The sequence below is a fragment of the Ranitomeya imitator genome, chromosome 4 (assembly GCF_032444005.1).
Source record: "Ranitomeya imitator isolate aRanImi1 chromosome 4, aRanImi1.pri, whole genome shotgun sequence".
Classification (NCBI taxonomy): Eukaryota; Metazoa; Chordata; class Amphibia; order Anura; family Dendrobatidae; genus Ranitomeya; species Ranitomeya imitator.
The window spans coordinates 447,832,156-447,850,681 of NC_091285.1; the positions used below are offsets into that span (position 1 = coordinate 447,832,156).

The window sequence follows — 18,526 nt, forward strand, 5'->3', positions numbered from 1 at the left end:
ACCACTGTCGCTACTATGGTCAGTGACACTTGAAGTTGTATCTGTGGCTGGCACAGATTGTTGGTGGTGATTCTGTCACTTTAATTTAAGATTATTGGGGCAAAAAATGTACCATTATTCCCCCACATGGGACAGAGGTTGGTGTACATACATTGGGGAAAATATATTTATTTGTTTACTTTACTTTCTTTCTTTTTGTTTATTTATTTATTTTACCATTTTATTTTCCTATTTTATTTTATTTTACTTATATATAACTGCATTTGCAACTTTTTTTTTAAAACAAATTAATTGCACCATTTTAAGTGTTTACGTCAAAACTTAAAAATGGAGAGAAAAGGGGGCTTGTTTACCTGGCATAAAGTACAATATATTTATGACGCTTTCTACAGGTTTTATACTGATACTTCCCCTCATATTATTTTTTTTCTTACCAGGGAGAGAATCTGGATCCTGGAAGGAAGACTGAAGAATCTAAAGAGAGCCACACGATTGTTTAGTTTTAATCACTTAATATGTCTGTACATTATATTTGTTGTCTTATGATGTCATTATATGCTGATTGTATGGATCTAATCCTGGAATCAGTGCATCATGACATCATATTGTTTAGGTGTCTGCTATATAACCAAACTGTGTAAGGAGTAGAACATATATATATATATATATATATATATATATATATATATATATATATATTTACATGCTTTAGCACTATACAGTGCAACTTTGTTTGCCAACTGTATAAAGTCCTGATATGATGCAACAATCCTATGTCTGTATATTAAGGGGTAGTGTTCTGTGGGGGTATATTGTTCTGTGGGGGGTATTGTTCTGTTTTTTTTACAGGGAAGATGAGCATAGCCAAGCTATGAGGTTCAGGGTCTAGTCTGATGAGGAAAGGTGAGGCGACTTACCAGGACAAAGAAGATCTGCTATCCAGAAACGAGTCACCATATTAAATATCATTGTTGTATATATATCAGTTAGTTGTAGTATGGCCTTGGTCCAGGGTTCTCGAACTGATCGCCTTTTCTCGGGGTCATGAAGGAATTTTTTCCCTGTAACACACATTGGCTGAACGTGTTCAGGTTTTTTGCCTTCTTCTGGATCATTGGCTTTAGGTAGAGGTAAAGATTGTATTTAATAAAATATGTTTAAAATAAATGATCGGTCTCCTAATGTCTTTATTTTATACAGCACTCAGGTAGTTATATATGAGAGTTCTCATTTTTATGATCCATGACTGCCATAATATGAAGGCAGTCCAAAAATGTGGTGCACTCTGTATTGAGAAGCGAAAAAGGTGCAGGCTGAACAAAAAGTCACAATGTTTATGGAAAAACAGCCGCACACATGAAGCTTGAAGGTTTTATGCAGAAATTACACATTTTATTAGTACAGTCATCACCGAGTGCTCATTAGCATAAGAAAAAAATGACGGACACTTTGAGTTAGGGTTAACGTTTCAACCAAGGCTGGTCTTTGTCAAAACCACACTGAAAAATAAATACACAACATAAGTACATAGTATAGATATGCTGTACACGTATCTAAATGTGACATAATTTGACAAAATATTTACATATTAACATCAAAACCTATTATCGGAAATACATACATGTATTTACTTACAACCTAATATATACAACATGTAGTGCTGACTAGAACACTTTAATAAAGGGACCCTGTTGGGTGTCCCTGAAGCTATAAATCCTCCAGAAGCAGGAGAAGCAAGAGGACCATGGGAAGGGCTGCCAGCTTTGCCCCAGTTGCAATACTCATATATGCTAATACCCAATATCAGAATTCCTACCCCTATATTTCTCCTTCAATAACTGTTCTGGTATATGAAATGGGGGAGGAGACCACAGCAGCCTAGAATATGGGAAATAGGATCACCTAAACAATACACTTACGTACAGTCAGGGGCGGATTATAATAGGGTCAATCTGGGCGGTAGCCCAGGGCCCAGTGGTGTGGGCAGAGGTTATAATACGTCCAGCAGATAAGGGAGGGAAAGTGGTTTTGATACCACGGGAGGTATATATCACTGAGGCTCTGCGGCAGTTATCAGATACTAGGATCTATCAGCCATTAAAGAAAGACTGTACACAAAAATTTAAAGATGATCTTCGCTCCCTGCTCAGACGAGCAGTGGAGAATAAGATCATCGCAGAAAATAAGGCAGAGAAACTTTTTCCCATGTATCCCACAAAGCCTCACTGGTACTATCTACCCAAAATTCATAAATCTGTTACATCTCCTCCTGGGAGACCTATTGTGTCAGGGGTCGGTTCTTTGACTGAACCCCTTTCACAATATATTGATTGGCTCCTCCGCCCATTGCTGAAAGATGTTCCCTCATACATCAAGGATACAGATTCTTTCTTGAGACAAGTACGGACTATAGATTGGCAGCCGGGGTTCTCCCTGGCTTCCCTAGATGTGATCAGCCTATACACGAACATACCACAAGAGTTGGGGATTAGCTCTATTAGGAGAATTTTGGAGACTACCGATAAGAGCACTAATTATGTTAATTTTGTTTGTGAAAGTCTTCGATATATTTTGACTCATAACACTTTCACTTTTCTCGATACGTGGTATAGGCAGATCACCGGGACTGCCATGGGGACCCCGGCTGCATGTACGTTTGCTAATCTGTATATGGCAGTTTTTGAGGAGGATTATATATACTCGAATATTAATGTTTTTTTGAAACATATAAGAACATACTTACGGTATATAGATGATATATTTTTGATTTGGGACGGATCTGAGAATGAGTTTAATCAATTTGTCGAACTCCTAAACACCAGCAATACCATGGGCATGTCTTTCACTTCTAATTTCGGCGGTGACAAATTGGAGTTTCTGGATGTTGATGTTTACATCCAGGGAGGAAAATTGTGTACTTCGGTATACCGTAAACCAACCGCCATTAACTCATTGTTACACCATGATAGCTTCCATCCACACCATGTGAAAAGGTCACTACCATATAGCCAATTACTGAGGACCAAAAGAATTAACAACACAACTAGAGGGTTTGAAGAACAGTCTAAAGAGCTGTGTCAGAGGTTCAGAGATAGAGGGTACCCAGAAGAGATTCTTGGGGATGCTTTGAGACGGGTTAATACCCGCACGCACTCTATGGACTCCGTTAAAATTACTCCCAGACGGTACAATTTCTGTTTCCAGTATGGTTCCATGGATAGAGATATCAGGTCAATAATAAGGAAACATTGGCACAGACTGGAGGGGGATAAAGAATTAGCTGATAGTGCGGTTGAGGGCCCTCTTATTGCTAACAGACGGGGGAGAAGGATCAGAGATGTATTAGTTCGAAATCGTATTTCGGAACGAAAAAATACGTGGCTAGAGCAGATGACACTGAAAGGGAATCACAGGTGTGGGCAGTGTCGTTATTGTCGCTTCCATATTCAGACCCCTGTTTTGAGTATCGGTCCCTGTACACATTATGTCCGTCAATTGATCACCTGCAGGACAGATTACGTAGTATACGTTATTTTCTGTCCATGTAGGAGATTCTACATAGGCAAGACCATCAGAAAATTGTTCACACGTTTTAGGGAACATCAGAGATCGATTTATTCAGGGAAAGGTGTTCCCAGACTGATCCAACATGTTAAAGAATGTCACGCAGGTGATGCGAACGTTTTAACATTTGCAGGGATCGAAAGAGTTTTTCCACCGAATCAAGGTGGTGACTGGCAAAAATTACTGCTACAGCGTGAAGCCAGATGGATAATGAGAACAAAGGCTACGGGACCGGCGGGTCTGAATGAAAAAATAGACATGGCGGTATTCCTATGATATGATGTTTTGTAAATTATTTGTTTAGCCAAAGACAATTGTGAATTTGAATTTTTGGTTCTCATTGTCCATTCTCCTTTCTTCCTCTGGCAGATTGACTTCTCTTTCGCATAATTAGGATTAATAAGGAGACACTGGTTGTTTGTCAGGACCAGCGTTAAAAGCTCATCTTTTCATGTTGAAAAAAACGCTATGTGTGACTTCGTCCTTATGTAACTTAGCTATAATATGTTTAAATGTTTATTCTCCAGGTATATTTTGTAACTCAAGGTGTACAAATTTAACATCATGGTTTTCATGTCCTGTTACTGTTTTTAATATGTTTGTATATTTCCTTACCTCCCCATGTGCACCTGATTTCTGCCTGCGCTGAGGGGGATGTACGTCAGGGGGGGGCGGTGCTTAAGCTCCTATCTCTCCTGGCGTGTCCCTACTCCAGCGTGGACCCGTAGAAGCGCCGGTGTGGGTGCGAAACGGCTGTTGTCCTCTCCCCGCTCACCTCCTTTCCTTTCCTCTCCCCCGTGCCGTGAAGATGGTTTCACCGATGCTTAATTAAAGGACTCATATCCGCTTCACAGGACTGGTGAGTGTTGCCACGTCTTTTCTTTCTTTTTGATGTTCATAAGTACATAGTATAGATATGCTGTACACGTATCTAAATGTGACATAATTTGACAAAATATTTACATATTAACATCAAAACCTATTATCGGAAATACATACATGTATTTACTTACAACCTAATATATACAACATGTAGTGCTGACTAGAACACTTTAATAAAGGGACCCTGTTGGGTGTCCCTGAAGCTATAAATCCTCCAGAAGCAGGAGAAGCAAGAGGACCATGGGAAGGGCTGCCAGCTTTGCCCCAGTTGCAATACTCATATATGCTAATACCCAATATCAGAATTCCTACCCCTATATTTCTCCTTCAATAACTGTTCTGGTATATGAAATGGGGGAGGAGACCACAGCAGCCTAGAATATGGGAAATAGGATCACCTAAACAATACACTTACGTACAGTCAGGGGCAGATTATAATAGGGTCAATCTGGGCGGTAGCCCAGGGCCCAGTGGTGTGGGCAGAGGTTATAATACGTCCAGCAGATAAGGGAGGTAAAGTGGTTTTGATACCACGGGAGGTATATATCACTGAGGCTCTGCGGCAGTTATCAGATACTAGGATCTATCAGCCATTAAAGAAAGACTGTACACAAAAATTTAAAGATGATCTTCGCTCCCTGCTCAGACGAGCAGTGGAGAATAAGATCATCGCAGAAAATAAGGCAGAGAAACTTTTTCCCATGTATCCCACAAAGCCTCACTGGTACTATCTACCCAAAATTCATAAATCTGTTACATCTCCTCCTGGGAGACCTATTGTGTCAGGGGTCGGTTCTTTGACTGAACCCCTTTCACAATATATTGATTGGCTCCTCCGCCCATTGCTGAAAGATGTTCCCTCATACATCAAGGATACAGATTCTTTCTTGAGACAAGTACGGACTATAGATTGGCAGCCGGGGTTCTCCCTGGCTTCCCTAGATGTGATCAGCCTATACACGAACATACCACAAGAGTTGGGGATTAGCTCTATTAGGAGAATTTTGGAGACTACCGATAAGAGCACTAATTATGTTAATTTTGTTTGTGAAAGTCTTCGATATATTTTGACTCATAACACTTTCACTTTTCTCGATACGTGGTATAGGCAGATCACCGGGACTGCCATGGGGACCCCGGCTGCATGTACGTTTGCTAATCTGTATATGGCAGTTTTTGAGGAGGATTATATATACTCGAATATTAATGTTTTTTTGAAACATATAAGAACATACTTACGGTATATAGATGATATATTTTTGATTTGGGACGGATCTGAGAATGAGTTTAATCAATTTGTCGAACTCCTAAACACCAGCAATACCATGGGCATGTCTTTCACTTCTAATTTCGGCGGTGACAAATTGGAGTTTCTGGATGTTGATGTTTACATCCAGGGAGGAAAATTGTGTACTTCGGTATACCGTAAACCAACCGCCATTAACTCATTGTTACACCATGATAGCTTCCATCCACACCATGTGAAAAGGTCACTACCATATAGCCAATTACTGAGGACCAAAAGAATTAACAACACAACTAGAGGGTTTGAAGAACAGTCTAAAGAGCTGTGTCAGAGGTTCAGAGATAGAGGGTACCCAGAAGAGATTGTTGGGGATGCTTTGAGACGGGTTAATACCCGCACGCACTCTATGGACTCCGTTAAAATTACTCCCAGACGGTTTAATTTCTGTTTCCAGTATGGTTCCATGGATAGAGATATCAGGTCCATAATAAGGAAACATTGGCACATACTGGAGGGGGATAAAGAATTAGCTGATATTGCGGTTGAGGGCCCTCTTATTGCTAACAGACGGGGGAGAAGGATCAGAGATGTATTAGTTCGAAATCGTATTTCGGAACGAAAAAATACGTGGCTAGAGCAGATGACACTGAAAGGGAATCACAGGTGTGGGCAGTGTCGTTATTGTCGCTTCCATATTCAGACCCCTGTTTTGAGTATCGGTCCCTGTACACATTATGTCCGTCAATTGATCACCTGCAGGACAGATTACGTAGTATACGTTATTTTCTGTCCATGTAGGAGATTCTACATAGGCAAGACCATCAGAAAATTGTTCACACGTTTTAGGGAACATCAGAGATCGATTTATTCAGGGAAAGGTGTTCCCAGACTGATCCAACATGTTAAAGAATGTCACGCAGGTGATGCGAACGTTTTAACATTTGCAGGGATCGAAAGAGTTTTTCCACCGAATCAAGGTGGTGACTGGCAAAAATTACTGCTACAGCGTGAAGCCAGATGGATAATGAGAACAAAGGCTACGGGACCGGCGGGTCTGAATGAAAAAATAGACATGGCGGTATTCCTATGATATGATGTTTTGTAAATTATTTGTTTAGCCAAAGACAATTGTGAATTTGAATTTTTGGTTCTCATTGTCCATTCTCCTTTCTTCCTCTGGCAGATTGACTTCTCTTTCGCATAATTAGGATTAATAAGGAGACACTGGTTGTTTGTCAGGACCAGCGTTAAAAGCTCATCTTTTCATGTTGAAAAAAACGCTATGTGTGACTTCGTCCTTATGTAACTTAGCTATAATATGTTTAAATGTTTATTCTCCAGGTATATTTTGTAACTCGAGGTGTACAAATTTAACATCATGGTTTTCATGTCCTGTTACTGTTTTTAATATGTTTGTATATTTCCTTACCTCCCCATGTGCACCTGATTTCTGCCTGCGCTGAGGGGGATGTACGTCAGGGGGGGCGGTGCTTAAGCTCCTATCTCTCCTGGCGTGTCCCTACTCCAGCGTGGACCCGTAGAAGCGCCGGTGTGGGCGCGAAACGGCTGTTGTCCTCTCCCCGCTCACCTCCTTTCCTTTCCTCTCCCCCGTGCCGTGAAGATGGTTTCACCGATGCTTAATTAAAGGACTCATATCCGCTTCACAGGACTGGTGAGTGTTGCCACGTCTTTTCTTTCTTTTTGATGTTCATAAGTACATAGTATAGATATGCTGTACACGTATCTAAATGTGACATAATTTGACAAAATATTTACATATTAACATCAAAACCTATTATCGGAAATACATACATGTATTTACTTACAACCTAATATATACAACATGTAGTGCTGACTAGAACACTTTAATAAAGGGACCCTGTTGGGTGTCCCTGAAGCTATAAATCCTCCAGAAGCAGGAGAAGCAAGAGGACCATGGGAAGGGCTGCCAGCTTTGCCCCAGTTGCAATACTCATATATGCTAATACCCAATATCAGAATTCCTACCCCTATATTTCTCCTTCAATAACTGTTCTGGTATATGAAATGGGGGAGGAGACCACAGCAGCCTAGAATATGGGAAATAGGATCACCTAAACAATACACTTACGTACAGTCAGGGGCGGATTATAATAAGGTCAATCTGGGCGGTAGCCCAGGGCCCAGTGGTGTGGGGGGGCCCTGGGCTACCGCTCAGATTGCCCGCCACCATCAGGGCATGGGCGGACATACCGCCGGATCAGCCGGTGCGGCTGCACAGGGGCCCCAGAGGAGAGGGGGCCCAATCAGCTGTTGAAGTGTTCTTTTATAGAGCCAGCGGCAGCATCTCCACTAAGTGGAGAGGATCGGGGCCGGTACCAGAGTCATTTGCTGTCAGAGAGGGCCCTGCACGCTGCAGGAGATGCTGTAAGGGGCCCCCTTCCTCTCCTCATGATGCTGCTGCTGGCTCTATGAAGCAGGAGAATCACAGCATCGCTTCCCAGTTCCACATGCAGGGGCGTGGCAAGGCAGTGTATACATTTTAAATAAAGTTTGTTTCGATTGCAAACTTCAGCCTCTCAGTGAGTGGCTGAGTGCACCCCCGCTGCCCTGGTCTACGCAGCTCCTCCTCTGGGTCCTCTGCTTGTAACAGGTCTCCTGCAGCCTCTGTGTTCCAGATCTCAGGGCCTCTTCTTCCAGAGCACAAGGTGAGGGATGGCCGGGGGAGCAGCAGTGTCAGGAGGCACCGTTTCCATGATGACAGCAGTGACTTAGTGACTGTGCGCTCGGTGCTTCCTGGTCGGTAATGTGAGTGGCTGAGAAAGCTGATCCTGCACCTATCAGATAGCAGGGAGCTGCATCACAGGCACTAATTCACTGCTTGTAATCACTGACCCCAGACACCTCCTGCCATTACTGCAGCAATAACTCCAGGCTCATTGTGGCTCCTGTCCCCATCCTTCCTCCGATTGAGCATTTATATTGCTTCACATAATATATACCATATATTCTGCCACCGATATACGTGGATGAGATGTGTCTGAGGGATGTGATCACAAATCGCTATATAAACAATGGCAGGTAGCGTTACTCGCCAACCTGTGCCACCAGTCTCTATCAGCCGTGCGTGGTGATCCGGAAGGATGATGCAGTGATACATTCAACAGGTTTATTTACAGTACCTTGGTGAGAGTGAGGACTGTAGGTTACAGCTGTTACAGAATCACCAGATAGAGAGAATAGAAGCTTCAGGTTAGAGGTAACAAGAGAATCCTTTCTCCAGCTCTGCAGCACATGTGGGATCCAAGATGGCACGGAGTACAAAACAGGAAGAGAAGGAAAAAGATAGGAGGAGCTAAAGACAGAAAGGTGCTGTGGGAGAATTCCATAACAAATATTACAGTGATATAGCAAACGGCCAGTAGATGGCAGCAAAGTATAACAAATGATAGAACCAGGCTTATTAGCACTACATAATGTCCATGTATGGCTGAAAGTCTATCATAATAAACTGAGCAGCACACTCCCCGTCTGAAATCCTTGGATTTCACTATACCATAAGTCTCGAATTGGGAGTGTTCACCAGAAGTGCATGGAGGGATACCTCAACCTTTAAGATAAAAACAACGCATGCAATGCAACAATAACATATTGAATAACAAGTCTAGAACGATTTCTTGAAGTAATCCAAAGGATAACCCATCTTCGGATTGGAGAAGCCGCGCTAGGCCAAACTGTCTCCAACCCATTTGTAATCCAAAGGTTGAAGTTCCTTGAAAGAGTTCCTACTGATTGGATGGATAATCAATCCTCAACCGGTATGAGTAAGATAATCTCTGATATAGGCCTAATGAAAGATTTGGGGTCACCTTGCTTAGTAACTGTCACTTCTACCTTGCGTACCTTGCCATCGTCACTTGGAAAGGTTTAGATATAAGTCCCATAGGCCATTTGTTTCTTTCCTCCTTCTGGTCTTTCATGAGGATAATATCTCCTACTTGTAAATTTGGCTTTACTTGTTGCCATTTTCTTCGTTTTTGGAGAAGTATCAGGTACTCCCTCTTCCATCTATTCCAGAAACAATTAGCCAGATGTTGCACATATTTCCACCGTCTCTGATATTTGTTACCGGACACAGAGTCTTCAGGCGGGTTAGGAACAGTTCCAAGTTTCTGGGTGAGGAGAGTTGCCGGAGTGAGAATTCTAGGAGATTCTGGATCCGTAGATATGGGTACAAGAGGTCTTGAGTTTACTATAGCAGAGACTTCTGCTAAGAAAGTGGTCAAGGTCTCGTGAGTGAGTCTTGAAAGATTTGAGTCCATCAGCATAGATTCCAGTTCCTTGTGAAAAACATTCTGCTGCACATTGCGTATCACAATGAGTTCACTCAGAGAAATGTCTTCTGCAGAGAGAGGCTTATGGCAGATATGCCAACTGTGACAATCAGTGTTACTGTCCTTATTGCGATAGCATTGTACAATGTGTACTAACCTTGCAATGGCACGAACCAGCCTCGTCCATCTTGAGAAGCGATCAAAACGCTGACAGTCCAAGCCAACCTTCTCCTTGAATTTGGTGATGAAGGTGCTGACATCAGGACGGATCTCTGGGTCGACATCTGGATCCTCAAGGCTGAAGCTGTCTTCAACGGCAGTCTCTTTGCACTGTTCGTTAAGGAACTCCGGTCCGGTCAACCAAGAAGAGCTTGCGAAGGCACCAATAGACAATGGTCTAGTAGCAAGGTCCGCAGGGTTAAGATGGGATGGGACGTGCTGCCATTGCTGGGGTTTGGAGGATTTCCTGATCCTTTCCACTCGGTTACTGACATAGACGTAGAAGCGTTTCGTCTGGTTGTATATGTAGCCCAGAACTACCTTACTGTCTGTGTAGAATTTTGTGTCATCCACGTGAATAGCTAGTTCGCTCTGTATGAAGTCTGCAATCTCTATGGCTAGTACAGCCCCACAGAGCTCGAGTCTGGGTATGGTGTGCTCGGGTTTAGGAGCCAGTTTAGCCTTTCCAAACAGAAATCCAACATGGGCTTCATTATTAGAGTCTACAACCTTCAAGTAAGCGACAGCGGCAATAGCTTCAGTGGAGGCATCAGCGAATACATGAATCTCCTTCCTTTGACTTGTAGTTAGGGATGCTGGAGTGTAACAACGTGGTATGTGGATCTTATCCAAAGCGCAAAGAGATTCTCTCCATGACTTCCACTTTAGTTGTTTGTCTGCAGGGAGTGGTATATCCCAGTCCTTAATGTACTCTGAGAGTTGTCTCAGCAGGAGCTTGCCTTGTATAGTCAGGGGTGCGACAAACCCAAGTGGATCATATAGACTGTTCACCACTGACAGAACCCCACGCTTAGTAAATGGTTTTTCTGCACCACTAACCTGAAAGCTGAAGGAGTCATTTAGCAAGTTCCACCTCAGGCCTAGACTTCTCTGTACTGGTGGATTGTCTGAGCCTAGGTTCAAGTCCCTAAATTCTGCGGCATGATCATTAGGGTGAAAGGCCTTCATGACAACAGCACTATTGGAGGCAATTTTATGCAATCTTAAATGAGCTTTAGAAAGCATACCTTGTGTCCGTTTGAGCAGATCTGTGGCTTCTTCCGCCGTGGGCAGGGATTTAAGACCGTCGTCCACGTAGAAGTCCTTTTCAACGAACTGTTGGGCATCCTTCCCGAACTCTGCTGCACCATCGGAGGCAGTCCTACGTAGGCCGTAGGTAGCGACTGCAGGAGAAGGACTGTTTCCGAAAACGTGCACCTTCATGCGGTATTCGATCATTTCCTTGTTGGTGTCGTTGTCTCGGTGCCATAGAAAACGGAGATAATTTCTGTGATCTTGTTGCACGATGAAACAATGGAACATTTGTTCGATGTCGGTAGTAATGGCGACCGGTTCCTTTCTGAATCTCATGAGCACTCCAACCAGGTTGTTAGTCAGGTTCGGACCAGTGAGGAGAACGTCATTCAGAGATACGCCGTCATGTTTGGCGCTTGAATCAAACACCACCCTGATTTGTTTCGGCTTTCTTGGATGATACACTCCAAAGGAAGGTAGATACCAGCATTCTTCATCAGCTTGCAATGGTGGAGCTGGCTCTGCGTGATCATTGCGAAATATCTTGTCCATAAAAGCTATGAAATGTTCTTTCATTTCAGGCTTGTTCCTTAATGTTCTCTGCAGTGAGATGAATCTAGATAAGGCCTGTTCTCTGTTGTTAGGAAGCCTGGTCCTTGAAGGGTAAGGGAGCAACCCAGCGGTCAGATTCATTTTTGAAGAATCCACTGTCCATGATTTTAAGAAACTCCTTGTCTTCTATGGATAAGGCGACTTTGTTGTCATCTTTTGTTGTGTGAAACACTGTTCTCCCTAAGTCATCACCGTAGGGAGTGGGAATGATGTCAGGCTCCTGGATGCAATCAGAGAACCTCTCTTTCACTTCGTAGTGATGAAGGCATGGCTTAAAGTGAGTTGCGCGACCATTTTGGAGCACATACGTTTTACAGGCGTTGACTTCGGATGCCTTGTGACTCCTATCCAGACATACATCGCCCACGATTACCCAGCCTAGGTCGAGTCTTTGGGCGTATGGAGCATCATCTGGGCCGTTGCATTGTTGGCGTACCTTGTGGACCTTCAGAATGTCCCTTCCGAGTAGGATTAGAATATCAGCATTCATGTCCAGAGGAGGAATTTCATTAGTCAGGTGCCTCAAGTGGCGATGATAAAGTGCGGCTTCCGGAGTGGGAATCTCCTCCCTGTTATCAGGTATCTGGTCACATTCAATTAGGGTTGGCAAAGGTATATGCACGTTTCCCTTGATTGAAGAGACTATGTACCCAGAGGCTCTCCTGCCAGAAGTCTCAATACGACCAGAGCAGGTGTTGAGGGTGTATGGAGTCATTTGTCCCTTTATGTTAAAGATCTCAAAGAATTTGGGCCTTGCTAGAGATCGGTTACTTTGCTCATCTATTATGGCATACATTTTGGAGGCCTTGTCGGGTTGATCTTCTGGATAGACCTTAATCAGACATACCTTGGCACAGCATTTAGGATCAGTCCCTTCTCCACATACCTCAGTACATGAGGAGGAAACAGCGGTTGCAGTTGGGTCAGGGACCTGTGGCTCCCCGCCATGCTTTTGAGCAGGGTTAGATGCTGCAGAAGGTTGTGAGTTGTATGGAGCTGGCGTGGGATGCATGGCTGTGACGTGTTTATCACTGCTGCATTCAGTGCACTTAATGGCGGCCTTACACTCCTTAGCGAGGTGGTCTGAGGAGGTGCAACACTTATAACATATCCCAAGCTCCTTGAGGGTATCTTTACGCTCCTGCAAAGTCCTTGCTCTGAATCCACGGCATTCTTTAAGTGGGTGAGGCCTTTTGTGGATAGGGCACATACGGTTACTGTCCATGACTTTAGGAGCAACATTATTTGTCTTAGTGAAGGCAGGTGTAGTAAGTGGAACGTCAGTCTTTCTCACAGATACTGTGTTCCTTGAATCTCTACGTTTGGCAATGTTATCATACCTTGTAGATGATGATGATGCTGGTGGAGTAGGCTCAGTGAAGTCAAAGCTGGGATCATTCTTCTTCCGAGCTTGGTCACTGATGAACCTGGAAAAATATGAAAAGGGGGGAAAGGACACATCATGCTGCCTTTTATACCGTGAGCCGTGGTCTGCCCATTTATCCTGCATGCCGTGTGGCAACTTGGACACTATTGGATTAACGCCATGAGCAGTATCTAGGTAGCTCAGTCCTGAGAGACGTGGGTCTAATTTTGCCAATTCTATTTCCTTTAGCAGGTCGCTCAGATCTTGAAGTTTTCTATTGTCCTTGTTAGTTATCTTTGGGAAGGTTAGCAGTCTTTTAAATAAGGCACATTCTATAGCTTCTGAGCTGCCATAGGTTTGTTCTAGTCTCTCCCAGGCTGCAATAAGACCTGCATCTGAATAGTCCACATGAACTGCCCTTATTGTCTTTATGCGCTCTGCTGATTCAGGGCCTAACCAGTTAACAAGCAAATCCAGTTGTTCCTTGCCGGTGAGATTAAGGTCTTGGATCACTGCTTGAAAGGTGGATTTCCAGGCTCTATAATTCTCAGCACGATCATCAAACTTTGAGAGACTAATGTTTATTAACTCCCGGCGAATCATGTATCTGGCGAAGTCAGACATATCCGATTTCCCGGTCATTGTTGCAGGATGAACTTGTGGTATCCGTAGGGAATGTAAGTTCTCTGGCTTATATGACTGCGACAAATCAGGACGAAATGATGCGGCATAAGGGTTAAACTGCGGTTTAGTCTCTATAGGTTCTGCTGGCTGTGGCCTAAATTGTGAGTTAGTGCTGGAAGTTACCTTGTCGGCAGTAGGTGGCGACATTTCTTGACTTGCGGGCGCATCCGTGTTAGAAACTGGAGGTGGTGCTGGTGCAGATGTTAGATGTCTTAGCACGTAGTCAGAGGTGCGATCAGCTGAGTCCTCCATTTCTTCTGGAATAAGACAGTCCGAGTTGTCTTCTTGTCCCAATGCTTGTTCAAGGACCTTCAGTTTAGCAAGGGCTGTTGCTTCTTCCCTTTCTGCTTGGAGTATTTTTAATTTCCTTTGAGCTTCCATCTCATTTCTTTGAGCTTCCACTTTGTTTCTTTGAGCTTCCACTTCCACTTCAGCCTCCCTTTTAGCAAAGGAGCTTTTACCCTAGCTTCCTCTGCAGCTGCACGGATCTCCAGTAGCTTGTCAGACAATGTTGACTTCCTGGAGTGAGATGATCTGGAAGACCGAGCTGTGATTTTGGTCGATGTTGTGCGATGTGACCTAACCTCTTGGAGGTGAGCGATGCGGAGTTCTGCTTTATCCTGGGCATCTCGCACTAATGAGGTCTTTTCTTGGAGAAGAGTTTCCCTTTCAGCTACTTCTGCTGGGGCATCTTCTATGTCACAGTTACTCAGGAATGTGATGTGCTTTGCAGACAGTCTCTGGTAGCGATCATAGGCGGCAGATAAACTCTTCAATGTGGCGGTTAAACCTGAAGCGTCACTGTGGTAACGTGGAAGAGCTGCTAAATAGTGATCAACTCTGCCCCATAAATGTTCTAGGTTATCATGGAACTCGTCTCTAGTAGTCTCAAAGTTCTCTCTGGCCTTTTGTGTCGGCTTGGTTACACGTTTGGGTCGTACGTCCTGCTCTGCAGTAAGTGTGGGCTCTGCTCCTGCAGCATCTATGGTGTCGGGAACCTGATGTGCTTCACTTGCAGATGGGTCCACGGTGCCCCTTGTGGACATGTTTTAGCTAAGATGGCGGACGGTTAAGACTTGCTAGCAGACAATGCATATGCACACAGACACTGTAGACTTAGGTCTCTTGTTACTATTCTGCCACCGATATACGTGGATGAGATGTGTCTGAGGGATGTGATCACAAATCGCTATATAAACAATGGCAGGTAGCGTTACTCGCCAACCTGTGCCACCAGTCTCTATCAGCCGCGCGTGGTGATCCGGAAGGATGATGCAGTGATACATTCAACAGGTTTATTTACAGTACCTTGGTGAGAGTGAGGACTGTAGGTTACAGCTGTTACAGAATCACCAGATAGAGAGAATAGAAGCTTCAGGTTAGAGGTAACAAGAGAATCCTTTCTCCAGCTCTGCAGCACATGTGGGATCCAAGATGGCACGGAGTACAAAACAGGAAGAGAAGGAAAAAGATAGGAGGAGTTAAAGACAGAAAGGTGTGGTGGGAAAATTCCATAACAAATATTACAGTGATATAGCAAACGGCCAGTAGATGGCAGCAAAGTATAACAAATGATAGAACCAGGCTTATTAGCACTACATAATGTCCATGTATGGCTGAAAGTCTATCATAATAAACTGAGCAGCACACCGTATATAGAATTCTACTGTATCTGCACATACCCTTAGCCTCCTCCAACAGAAAAAAAGCTTTATCATGCTCCATCAGTTATCATTTCAGTGTATAACTAACAAAACAGGGCAGTATGAACTAAAGACCAAGGCACTATAAATAACAATGCTGTACATAACGAGAGGGCACTGTGTAATAAGTGACGGCGTTACACATAACAAGAGAGGGGACTGTGTAATAACGGGTGGTAATATACATAATGAGAGGAGACTATGCAATATGCTGTATTTTTCAGATTATAAGACGCACTTTTCCCTCAAATTTGGGGGGGAAAAGGGGGTGCGTCTTATAATGTGTATATACCTTACCGGTACCTTTGCCGCTGGCTGGGATGAGGGGGTGTCCGGCGGTGCTACAGGGGTGTCAGGTGCTGCGAGGGTGTCTAGTGATGCTGCCCATTGCTGCGGCGGGTGTCTCCGGTGCTGCAGGGAGCTCTGCCGACATTTTGTGAAAGGCCAGAGCCCCCCGCAGTTCCATGGTTTCCTGTGTGGTGGACTCCAGGAAAATGGCGCTGGGGGCGGCGCATGCACAGATGGAGATCACCCGCAGCAGCACCGCCAGACACCCCCGCAGCACCAGACACCTGCAGCACCGGAGACACCCGCAGCAGCACCACCAGACACCTGCAGCAGCACCGGACACCTGCTGTGGCGCGCCCACACGGAACACCCCCTCATCCCAGCCTGCGGCCTGCAGCATCACCCCACTCCTGCCTCCTCCAGCAGCGACCCCGGGACCCCGTTTCACCGCAGCTACTACCCCCAGTAAGCAATAAGACTAGACATAGATTATAAGAAGCACCACCATTTTATTAAGAAAACATTTTTTTTCCTGTTTTTCTCCTCAAAATTTGGGGTGCGTCTTATAATCCGGAGCGTCCTATAATCCGAAAAATATGGTATGTATATATGTGTACATTGATAGCCATAAAAGGAGGGGGGCCCAAACACATTTCTTGCACAGGGGCCCCAAATCGTCTGTGTCCGCCACTGCATCAGGGCATTACTGCCCTGACTGGCATACTTCGGGCCTGGTGGGCAGGGGGGGCCCACATCGAGCCCCGTCTCATCTGCTCACCGGGCCCCTACTGGTGCTGCTGAAGTTTCACCTATTGACATGAGGAGGCTGGCAGCTGAAGTCGGCCGCAGGTGCAGTGCACACGTCGCCAGCGTCTGATGTCATTGTCAGTTGCCTGCGAGTGCGTGCTGCTGGAGGGAGCTTCGCCGCTGGAGCACGGACAGGTGAGGAGAACTCTGTTTTTTTTGCGAACGGCAATCGGGGGGCCGGGCCAGAATGCTGGACACTGTCTGAGGGCAATATGCTGGACACACTGGGGCAGATTGCTGGACACATTGGGGGCAATGCTGGACACACTGGGGCAGATTGCTGGAAACACTGGGGGCAATGCTGGACACACTGGGGCAGATTGCTGGACACACTGGAGGCAATGCTGGAGACACTGGGGCAGATTGCTGGACACAATGGGGGCAATAAGCTGGAGTCAGACATTAGGGCAGATTGCTGGACACACTGGGCAGATTGCTGGATACACTGGGGCAATATGCTGGACACACTGGGGCAGATTGCTGGACACACTGTGGGCAATATTGGAGATACTGGGGCAGATTGCTGGACACACTGGGGGCAATGCTGGAGACACTGGGGCAGATTGCTGGACACACTGGGGGCAATATGCTGGAGTCAGACACTGGGGCAGATTGCTGGACACACTGGGGCAATATGCAGGACATACTGGGGCAGATTGATGGACATACTGGGGGTAATATGCTGGACACACTCGGGCAATATTGGAGACACTGGGCAGATTGCTGGACACACTGGGGCAGATTGCTGGACACACTGGGGGCAGGATACTGGAGTCAGACACTGGGGCAGATTGCTGGACACACTGGGGGCAATATGCTGGAGTCAGACACTGGGGCAGATTGCTGGACACACTGAGGCAATATGCTGGACACACTGGGGCAGATTGCTGGACTGTTGTGAATTCCGCTCTTGGGCTCACTCCGGTGGTTGTAAGCAGCATTTTTGTGAGTTCTGCTCTTGGGCTCCCTCCTGTGGTTTTGAGTGGTATGGCTGCTTCTTGGATTTAGCTTCTGCAGCTGTTTTCACTGATCGTCTTCTTGGCTCGGCTATATTAGTCTGGCCTTATCTCTCATTCAATGCCAGTTGTCAATTGTTCCTGCCTGGAGTCATTGCTCTTAGGATTTCCTGACACTCTGACCAGCTCAGCAAAGCTAAGTCCTTGCTTGTCTTTTTGTAGTTCACTTGTTGTGGACTTTGTTGATCAGCATTTTGTTGTTTTTGCTCTTTTGTCCAGCTTATCAATATGGATCTATTCAGCTAAGCTGGAAGCTCTGGGCAGCAGAGTTTGCCCTCCACACCTTTAGTCAGGTGTGGAGATTTTTGTATTTCTCTGCGGTGGACTTTTTCTAGTTTTTTTCTACTGACCGCACAGTGCTCTGTTCTGTACTTTTTCTATCTAGCTAGAAGTGGCCTCCTGTGCTAAATCTTGTTTCATACTACGTGTGTCATTTCCTTCTCCTCTCACAGTCATTACATGTGGGGGGCTAATCTATCCTTTGGGGATTTTCTCTGAGGCAAGATAGTTTTCCTGCTTCTGTCTTTAGGGGTAGTTAGCTCTTAGGCTGTGACGAGATGCCTAGGCAGAGTTAGGAGCATTCCACGGCTATTTCTAGTGTTGTGTTGAGCTTAGGGACTGCGGTCAGTATAGCTACTACCTGCTCAGAGCTAGTCACATGTCGCTCCTCAATCACCAGATCATAACACTGGACACACTGGGGGCAATATTGGAGACACTGGGAGCAGATTGCTGGACACACTGGGGCAGATTGCTGGACACACTGGGGGCAGGATGCTGGACACATTGTG

The 18,526-nt window shown here is 45.0% G+C and overlaps 1 long non-coding RNA gene across 1 annotated transcript; it reads right to left on the reverse strand.

Moving 5' to 3' along the window:
- Positions 1–4,041: 4,041 nt before the first annotated feature.
- On the reverse strand, positions 4,042–9,779 carry LOC138674184 (uncharacterized). The gene is made up of 3 exons (XR_011320521.1): positions 8,854–9,779; positions 7,122–7,436; positions 4,042–4,495 (listed from the first exon to the last, which is right to left on the reverse strand). It is a non-coding gene; the product is annotated as an uncharacterized lncRNA (long non-coding RNA).
- Between the last annotated feature and the right edge of the window lie 8,747 nt (positions 9,780–18,526).